The sequence below is a fragment of the Lycium ferocissimum genome, chromosome 6 (genome assembly GCF_029784015.1).
Source record: "Lycium ferocissimum isolate CSIRO_LF1 chromosome 6, AGI_CSIRO_Lferr_CH_V1, whole genome shotgun sequence".
NCBI lineage: Eukaryota > Viridiplantae > Streptophyta > Magnoliopsida > Solanales > Solanaceae > Lycium > Lycium ferocissimum.
This window is the reverse complement of record NC_081347.1, coordinates 34,360,123-34,369,783: the sequence shown is the minus strand read 5'-3', so window position 1 is coordinate 34,369,783 and position 9,661 is coordinate 34,360,123. Positions and strand designations below refer to the sequence as shown.

At 39.4% G+C, this 9,661-nt stretch overlaps 1 long non-coding RNA gene across 1 annotated transcript in view; it reads right to left on the bottom strand.

Annotated features, from left to right (window-relative positions):
• Window positions 1-659, bottom strand: part of LOC132059638 (uncharacterized) — a 4,396-nt gene extending 3,737 nt beyond the window's left edge. The window contains exon 1 of the long non-coding RNA XR_009415686.1: window positions 434-659. This is a non-coding gene — a long non-coding RNA (uncharacterized LOC132059638). The remainder of the gene's footprint in view (window positions 1-433) is intronic.
• Between the last annotated feature and the right edge of the window lie 9,002 nt (window positions 660-9,661).

The following is a 9,661-nucleotide window of genomic DNA, read 5'->3' as shown; positions in this document are numbered from 1 at the left end:
GATGTTTTGTTGTGTGGACATGACTTGTGTTTGGGCGTACCCATTTGTAGTGGCGACCTTGCCCGACTTGCATAGATATATGTTTACTATGGCGGTTGTCGTGAAGGTAGCCTTCTCGGCTTATGTTTTGTTGGGACGTTCCCACCATATATATATACATGATGACCTTGCCGGCTTTTTGTGCGATATTAGCTTGTTAAAAAGGTTGTAACTCTTCGAGAAGATAGGTAGCTTTGATATGCATACGTCTTGTCTTTATACTCATATCAGTTCGTTCATGCTAGTAGTATATGGCTATAGATAACAGGTGTATACGAGTGTCCAGCTCGGGCACTAGTCACGGCCTACGGGGTTGGGTCGTGACACCCAAGCCTACCCTAAAGAAATTAAATTGAAAAAGACAACTAATCGAATGCAAAGAAACATAAATTACCTGAGATGTAAATAGACACTGCGTAAAACCCCATAAAGCTGGCGGAGAGGAGCGAGCTGCCAGAGAGGAGAAAGCCCTCGGACGAAGAGAGCGAGAGGAAGCGTATATGTTTCGGATTTTTTTAACTCCACCATGCCCTAGAAGGACTCGTAAGTCATATGTAGCGACGAAGTTGTTTCATCGCTACAGATAACTTCGAAAATTTAATTTTAAATTATTGGCGACGGATTTTCCGTAGCAACTAATTTTAATATATTTTGACGAATGAAATACAACTAGCGACAAAATATTCGTCGCTAATTCATCGCTAACTTTTAATAAATTTTGTCGCCGTTCATTTGCCGCTAATTTTGTAGCCAAAATGTTGGCGCAAAAATTTAGCCCCAAAAGTTAGCCACGGATTTGAATTTCCATCGCTAATCCGAAGTTAGTTTAAATGCCAATTATTTTTTGCTTTTTTAGCGACAAAATTGTAATTTGGTAGCTAATCCGTCGTTACTTAGCGACATAAATTTTTTCGTAGCTAAAATCTGTCACTAAACCTGTTTTTTTTTTTTTAATTTTTTGTAGTGATATAAGCTCGTTAATGTTAATGGGCTACTCTGTTAGTAAGTGAATGCTATGGTGTCATCATTGGTCGGTAATTTTGACTAGGTTGCAGGCTTTTGAGAAGCTAGTGATCGACTGATAGACATGACTTCAATTATGGGCGTATGTGATGAGTTAATGACTTGTGAAGTTACTAGTTGCCAAACTTCAATTTGAGAAGAAGTATTGATATTTTTTATGGTTCGTTCGGCTCAGAGAGATGATTGGTTTAGAGGATCGAGCGGATTTGAGTGTTGTTGGTTGATAGTAATAGAGTGATTAAGATGGAATACGGGAACTGAAGGATTACAATGAGGCATCTTGCTATCGGGTTCAGGAGATTAAGATTCATAAGACTTGAGGTGTGGTAACATAAGTATGTGAGTTGTGTTGGGCTGCGAGGGCACTATATCATGACGTACAGTAAAAGAGTGATCGATGAGGTTGATCGGGATCTGTGAGGTTAAGGGAAACAAGAAAATTATGGAAACAAGAGTTATGATGTGAGAGCTTGGCTGCGATTGTACAGTGCAGAGTGGACTTGAGAGTTTATGGGTGAGTTGGTATGTTCGGTTATGTCATAGACTAATAAAGATCAGTGGTGGAATAAGGTTGGGAACCTTGTATTCGTTGTCTAAAAATTGTCTGGATCCCGCTACTAGCAATGTTAGAAGAGGGATTGGCATGTGAGTGGTTAGAGGTGCTCAGATTTGATAACTGAGGTAAGAGGTGATTCTTCGAGGACTAGTAACGTTAAGGGATTAGTGAACATGGATACTTGAAATGGTAGATCGATCATGGCTTAACTCAGCTAAGTTCGGTATACATTTTAGAAATTGAGAAAGGCAATTCGGGCAAGGATGATTCAGTGGGATACATAGGGATATTGGTGATACTGTTGTGTGATATGCTGGATTTAGAGAGAGTTCAGTTCAGAGTGGTAAGCATTAAGGAAATGCTAATGTGCAGAGTGTGTGGTGCGATCCTATCTCCAGGATTAATTCGGCTAGTTTGGAAGATTTATGATTATGTGATATTTGATGAAGTGGATTCGAGGATTGATTAAGGTATCGATGATCGTGAAGTGATTAGAAAATTGAGAATTGACGAGTCGAGAAAATGTATAGTTGATTATGAATCAATAAGAAAAAGGTACATCTTGGGGATTTCTTGTGTTAGTATGGATTGTGGTGTCGTTTTCTTGCACATTCCAGCTGAGATGTGATTGTTACGTGAGCTTAAGAAGGAAATCTACAGGAATGGACTATGTCATATGACAAAGTTCCGTGAGGTTCGTGATTAGCGACTAGTGAGAAGAAAATTTCAGTGAACCGACATGTTGAGGTTGATAAGAAGTGGCTAGGTGGTACACCGTCATATAAGTTTCGTGACGTTCTACAGTGGATGAGTTTTCATGCCTTAAGAGAGAAGATTGTGGAATCCCTATCACGTGAGGAATAGAGTTATATTTTCGACGTAAGACCCTACTCATGGTGATATTTTATATTGCAAGTAGTATTGACTGGACAGTTTGGGTAGACGCTATTGGTTATTAAAGACTTGGGGGTGATTGCGTGAGATTTAGAGCAGCAGTGTAAGACTGGATAGTTTAGGAGAATTTACGAGCATATTAAGGTGATACTATGAGAGGTTCGATGGTTATATAATTAGTATATGAGGCTTCAGGTTCCGCGTCAAAGGGTTCGGGGTTGTATCGGAATTGCGTATCGGGTAAAGATTGAGAAATATGAAGATTGAAATCGTAAGGTATAGTTCTTCGTTTCTAAGTTGATAACTCGGATAGGACTCAACTTGTGGAGTCGAAAGCGATAAACAGGATTTGGTATGCGTGGTATGGCTGTGATTGATTTTGAAATTCGGAGTCGGTTCTAATGACTATTGGTAATATTCGAGAGATGTGCATTCATTTAGGGTCAACATGGTTCGAGTTAAGAGTAATGGTCTATGGTTATACTTCCAGGAAGATATTAAAAGATTCGATGCATTTCGGCTCAGATTCGGGGTATGACAGGTTTACCGAGTCTTGTTAGGGTTTCCTAGTGGATTTGATGATATTTTCTGAGAACAGTTACTTGGATGGAATAATGGATTGCAATGAACTTAGTACAGATTTGAGGAGAAACTATTGTGCGAGAGGTCTTTATAGTGATCAGTTGTTTGCTCGATGAGATAATCAGTGGTATGGTTCCTGCATTGTGATTTGAAGGTTTAAGAAGATTCGGAACTAGCCAAGTTGGCTGCTGGTTAGACCAGTTTTTGATGGAATTGCGTAGAGATCGTAGATGAATCAAGGATTGTTTTTTACGAGAGTAAGTTATGGGTTCAGAGGTTTGGTACGTGTGTTCTTATGTTTCTAAGGAATCGCGGTACGAGAAACAACTCTAGTAAGTGCGAACGAAAGATTAGCAAAAGCAGAGTATTTCATCAGTTCAGAATGGGTTATGGTTGCGACCATGTTTTAGAGGATTGCATTGGTTAGGGAAACAATTGTGGGGCCTTTTGATTGCGTTCAAAGTCGCGATTTTATCACGTCGGAGACTTCGAGTAAGCGACTCATTTATTCGAGGATCAGTTGCTAGAGAAATCCGAATATGGAGATATGAGAATTTGGAGCTTGAGCTATGTTTAGAGAGTTTTTACTGGTAAGCGAGCCGAGGTGTTTGGGCCTGTTTGATACTACCCGTTGTCGGACCCTTAATCTATGAGTTAGTTTTTCACCAGATCTGCCGAATAGTCATCCGATTTTCCATGTTTCTGTGTTGGAGAAGTACCGTTCTGGGGGTTTTTGTATCATTCGTTGGGATTCAGTTTTGTTCGGTGAGAATCTTTTCTGTAAGGAGAAGTCCGACATACGTGGCCAATATCTTCGGTTATTGCTGATTCAAACATTTTTCATCCTCTCTTCCTCGACGCTCGAGGACAAGTGATTGTTTAATTGGTATCTGATGTAACGACCTGTTTGGTTGTTATTGACATGCTTCCCGAGGGGATCATTGACATTCTTCCCGAGGTGTTTAGATTTGGTTCGGCTAACTTTTTGTGAAGTTTGAGCTTAAAGCGAAAAATAGTTGACTCAAAGTTGACTTTTGGGTAAACTGACTTTGTTTCGAAAATTCGTCGATTCCGAGAGGTCCGGATGGTCATTGAGAATTTGTGTGTATATCTGGTTCGGTTCCCAATGCGCTCGGATGCATTTTGGGACTTGGGTTGGGAAATTAGAATTAAGGTATTGGAGATTGACTCAGTTAACGAGACCTCTGTTGGGAATTTCGAGTCCACGAGCGCGTTCGTAGCGTGTTTTTATGTTCGTCTATTTATGTGGTATGTGAGTAGATGGCCTCGGGAATTAGTCAAAAAATTGGATTGAGGTGTGAAAACTTAGTGTAGTTTCTGGTGACAGGTGCCCGCTTTCGCGCAGCCAACCCCGACCGGCGGTACCGGCCAGGTCCTGATCCTTCTTTGCTAGAGCGGTCCTGGCCATTTGGGCTTGACTGGCGCCGCGCGGTCAAGGCACCGCTGGGGCGGCGTCGCTAAAGCGGTCTGAGTGACTGCAGAAGCGGTGATCGGGCAGTGACTGGGGGTTTTAAATGATATAAAACCCCAAGTCTTTTCATTCATTGTTATTCAGAAAGTGGTTCATATCGGGAGCATTTCTAGAGGATTATTGGTGAAGATTCTTGGTGGTAAGCTCTCCTTACCTTCTTGCTATTTCATTGTTCCTAATCATCTTAAGGATTCCTCTTTCCTTGTTAGCCCTTAGTAATGTAAGATTAAAAGTGTGTTTTGATAGATTTTATATCTAGGCTTATTAATGATGAAATTGATGGGTTTATGCTAGATTATGATGTATCTAAGGTTATTAATCATATATCCTCCATTATTAGTGTTGAATTCTTGAATATAAGAGTTAGGGTTTATACCCAAAATTGGGGGTTTTGCTTGAAATTCAAAATTGGATGAATCCTTGAGTTAATTCAGCAAATGGTTGATGGGTTTTGATCCCCTAGTGTTTAATTTGATATTTTATCCCTGAGTTTCTTGTTTTGCCCTTGTAGGGCCTGTTTCCCTAAATTCTAGGGTTGGTTTTGACCTAAATTGAATGATAGCAATATTGGTATCGTTCTTCATGATTTCTAGTCCAGATTTTGAATATTCCTCTACTTCTTTGATACTGAGGCTCAGCGGAAGGGCGAGGCTAAAGAGTGATTGATTGGTGTTTGTTGTTCGGCCATACAGGTAGGTTATGGCTTACCCGTAGTGAGACTTCATGTAGCAAAGCATATATTTAGATAATATTGTCGGAGAAAGCATATAAACCTTCGGGTATAAAGTTGGGTTGGATATTGTCTTAGGTTGGGCCCTTTTGCGTGATTGGGGCTAGCCACCCAGTTGTGTTGTGACTTGATTGTTCTATTGTGTTGGCTTGATGCCACATGTTGTTAGTAGATATTGGAATATCTTGTTCCATCTTGATTATGATATTGTAGTATTTACGGGTTGATGCTTACACGAGGATAGAGCCCTGTATGACTGGTGTAGTCTTTCCTGATATTGTTGGCGTACCCATGTTGGTACTTATGACACTGATATTATTGGCGTACCCACGTTGGTACTTATGACACTGATACTGTTGGTGTACCCACGTTGGTACTTGTGATACTGATATATTATTGGCGTACCCATGTTAGTACTTGTGACATTGATATGTTATTGGGGTACCCATGTTGGTACTTGTGATATTGATCAGATTATTGATGTTGACACATGCATTGCACGCATTCTCTTCTATTCATGATACATTGTTGATACCTTAATGATACTTGATGAAACACTGAGATGAGCTGGGCTCGATTTTTACTTGAGTGACGTGAGAGTTCGATATCCGATGTTCGTTTCGAAATCGTGGATTGAGTGGTAGCGGTTGCCGAGGTTGTGCCGGAGCCGTGAGGTACATGGACTCCGCGGGTCCCCTAGGGTGGTGCCGGTGAGAAACCCCCCGTGGGCAAAGATTCAGGGTCTCGTCTATCTATTGGCTAAAGATCCGGGATGAGTGGCACTTAGACTTCGCGAGTCCCCTTGGGTTGGGCTACCGAGATGTCGATATTTTCATCCGGAGTACATGTGTACACAACATTTGCATGGCATTGCATTGCATTCATACATTATTGCATTGTATTGCATCACGGCTTATATTGAGATGATTAGGTGTTTTTACTTGTGATATTGGATTTGGATTGGACATATTGAGACTTGTCACATTTGGGATTAGATGCTCTACTTAGGCGATGACGTGTAATTGGTTTCGATTATGTTTGACTTGTACTTGTTGATTTATCTGCCTATCATTCTTTATTGTCTGAATTATGGTAGTTATACTTAGTCGGCCTGTGATACCTACCAGTACTGTGATTTTGTACTGATCTGCAGTTGCTGCATTCTTTTATGAATGTAGAGTACCAGCTTGGGTTTTTCTCCGTCTCCCGTGGGTGATAGTCGCCTTCAGCGTTAGCATCGAGTTTTCAGGGTGGGCACGAGTCATTTGCCGCCTTGAAGATTCCTCTTATTATTATGTCTTACTTTCCTACTCTGAGACATAGACAGATTGATGTATTGTTATACTATTCCAGACATGTATTTATTTCTTTTAGATGCTCTTGTATGAGTTAGACCAGACCCTGGGGGTATTTTCCTTATTCCGCACTATTTCTATTATATATTATTGTGAGACTTACGTAATTATTCATTTCTGCTTGCTTGATTTATTATTCATGCCTTTAGTTATCATTGGGTTGAGGGTTCGCTTACCAAGGTGAAAAAGGTAATTGCCCGCATGACTTAGTCAAAATAGGCCATGACATAACAACTTTCAAACAATAACGAGCAGTTATACACACTTCTCAATTAACAAAACGATACGTCAAGCGGCAAGCTAAATTTATAACAAGCAGTTAACCCTGTCTACCCTTATTTTTTAGAATAAATTTAAATAATGACAACCACAACATACTCAGGTTATTTTTACTTATTTTTAGCCATAACATACTGCAAAAACACCTCCCAAACAGTACAACAATCGACAACGACATAGCTACGATTTTCAGATTACTAGAAACATATTTCCAACTTCTTCTTTTTTCTTTCAAATATAGTAACACAATCAGCAATACATGTTTATAAGTCCCTTTTCACGATAATGACCATGAATTAACTTAGAATCAGCTTCATAAATAGCCCACTATGGCAAAACATCAGAAACATGATTTTTCTTTCAAAACTCAAAAGTTCTATCTTCTACAACTTGACTACCACTTATAAAAGCTCAACCATAAGAAGGAGTATTAAAACTCACCTGAAAATAGATAGAATAGGCTTGTCTTGAGCTTACTTCACTGTGAAATAACCTTCTAATCCACAACAAGAGACAGAAAGAGGAACTAGCAACCACCTCGAGAGTTTCGGCACCTAATCACTTAGCAAACTTTGATTTCTACCTAGGGTTTGGCTGTTGAGTTTAGAGAGAACATTTCATGAGTTCTCTTATGTGTTTTACAATCTAAATTTATGAGGAAAATAGATGTTAATCAGCCCCTTTAAGGGGTCCCTTGGTTGTGTCAACTTTGCCTTTTCCTTAGGGAATTAATTGTAGCCTTTCCTTCTGCAAGTAGGTGACACACCTACTTGTCACCTACTTGTTTAATTAGGGTGTGTCACATGCTACCCCTAATTAATTTAAATACGTGTCTCGTCTTCGTTTAATAATCACTACACATGTTAAGTAGCTCAAGCAAGTAAAACAGGAAGTAAGTAGGTGAAGCAGGAACGTCGGGTAAGCAGGCAGCTAATTTTTGTTTGTCCAATATCCCATTTCCCACATGTAAGTGCATTCATCAACCTCAACGTAGTCGTGCATATATTGAACGAAAATACGGGATGTAACAATTTGATTGTTCTTGCTTCAGGCTTATCCTCAAGTTTTTGTGAAATTCTGATTAGTTTCGGATAGGTTTGGGATTTGTCGCAGTCTTACTTATGGTTTTGACATCATTTTTTTAGAATAAATACTACCATTTTAAGCATATGAGCTCTATATTGTGTTTTTATTGAACCATCAGATCCATATTGTGATTTTGGAACCATAGCAAAAATAATCGCCAAATTTCGAGATCGTATGAGAGAGTTTTGGCCATTTTACCTTGACGGGCTATTGCTAGTAGCCGTACGACTGCAATTACACTGGTGGGTCCGTTAATGCGGTGTGCCCGCAAATGCTGTAAAAAGTGGCGCACCAGCGGCAACCGTGGATATTAAAAGTCAGACTTCGTTTCATTCATTCAAAATCAATTTTTGGGAGTTCTAGAGTTTTGATTTGGGAGATTTTTGTATTGTTCTTCTCATCTTGAAGGCAGGGAAAATTCTAAGTCTTGTTTTGGTATTTCCCCATGATTCTCGTTATTTAATTAGCATTTTATCTGTGTTTGGATTGAAAGAAAAGGGGATTTTGAGCCCTAAACTTAAGAGAAGGTAAATCCTTGATTTGAGGTTGAACTCTTGGATGAAACTGGTCAATTTTCTTGATGTAGAACTTATGGGTTTCAAATAAAATTCTACTTTTGACCTTGGAGGCTTAGGTTTGACTTTTTGGGCCACGATTATTACTATAGATATATGGGTATCGTTGAACCTCGTTGAGTACAACTTTGACTATATGGAACTCGTTAGGTGACTTCGGATGTGGAAGAGCTTCCGTAAGACTTTATCTTTGCTCATATAGAGATTGAGATCTTCAAAAATATTGAGGAAAGGAAAGTCCGTTCATGCGCTTTAGGACTTCGAATCTAAGGAAATCGAGACCTTACTTGACTCTATTTGAAGTGTTTGGTTGGTGATTAACTAATCCTAAGGGCAATGGATAAAAAGGGGGTTTTGTACTTGTAAGGTAATGAGCACTTGTATGGTTCCCAGTGCCATGTTTGGGTAATTGTGTCGTATATGAATTGTTAATTTAAATGTAAGAATACCAAAGCATTTAGGCATTAGATGATGGTTGAATTTTTGGATTTGATTGCTTATGTGAATTTGAATGTCTTGATTGATTGCTTATGTGTTCAGAGCACTCCAGAATTCTCATTTAAGGATGACAAAGAGCTAATTTGAGCCTTTACTTGTTATGTGTTTTATTTCTTATTTGTGCATGTTACATTCATGCCTTTATATGGTATCTCATGCATATTACACTTGAGGATACATATGGTGATGCCCGAAAGGAAATAGTTCCGAGCAGAGTGATATGAGTGATAGCCAAATGGGGCTAAGTATTGAGATTGATATCCTAATAGGATTAGAATCCAATGGGAAATAGTTTCGGATGGTGTATTAACCTCTTGAGTCCCATATGTAACCACCCGGTACGTCGTTTTGGTTAGTTTGACTATTTTTCCCTCTTTTGACTTTTCCTACCTTCATTAGAGTATATTTGGCTCGAGGGGATGGGTGGCATGATTTCTGAGGTAATTGGAAGTGTCTTTGGTATGAAAGTGGAAAAAATTAGAAGTTTATAAGTGTTGAGTTGACCAAAGTCATCATCGGGGGTAAATGCATCATTTTGGGTTTTGTCGATTT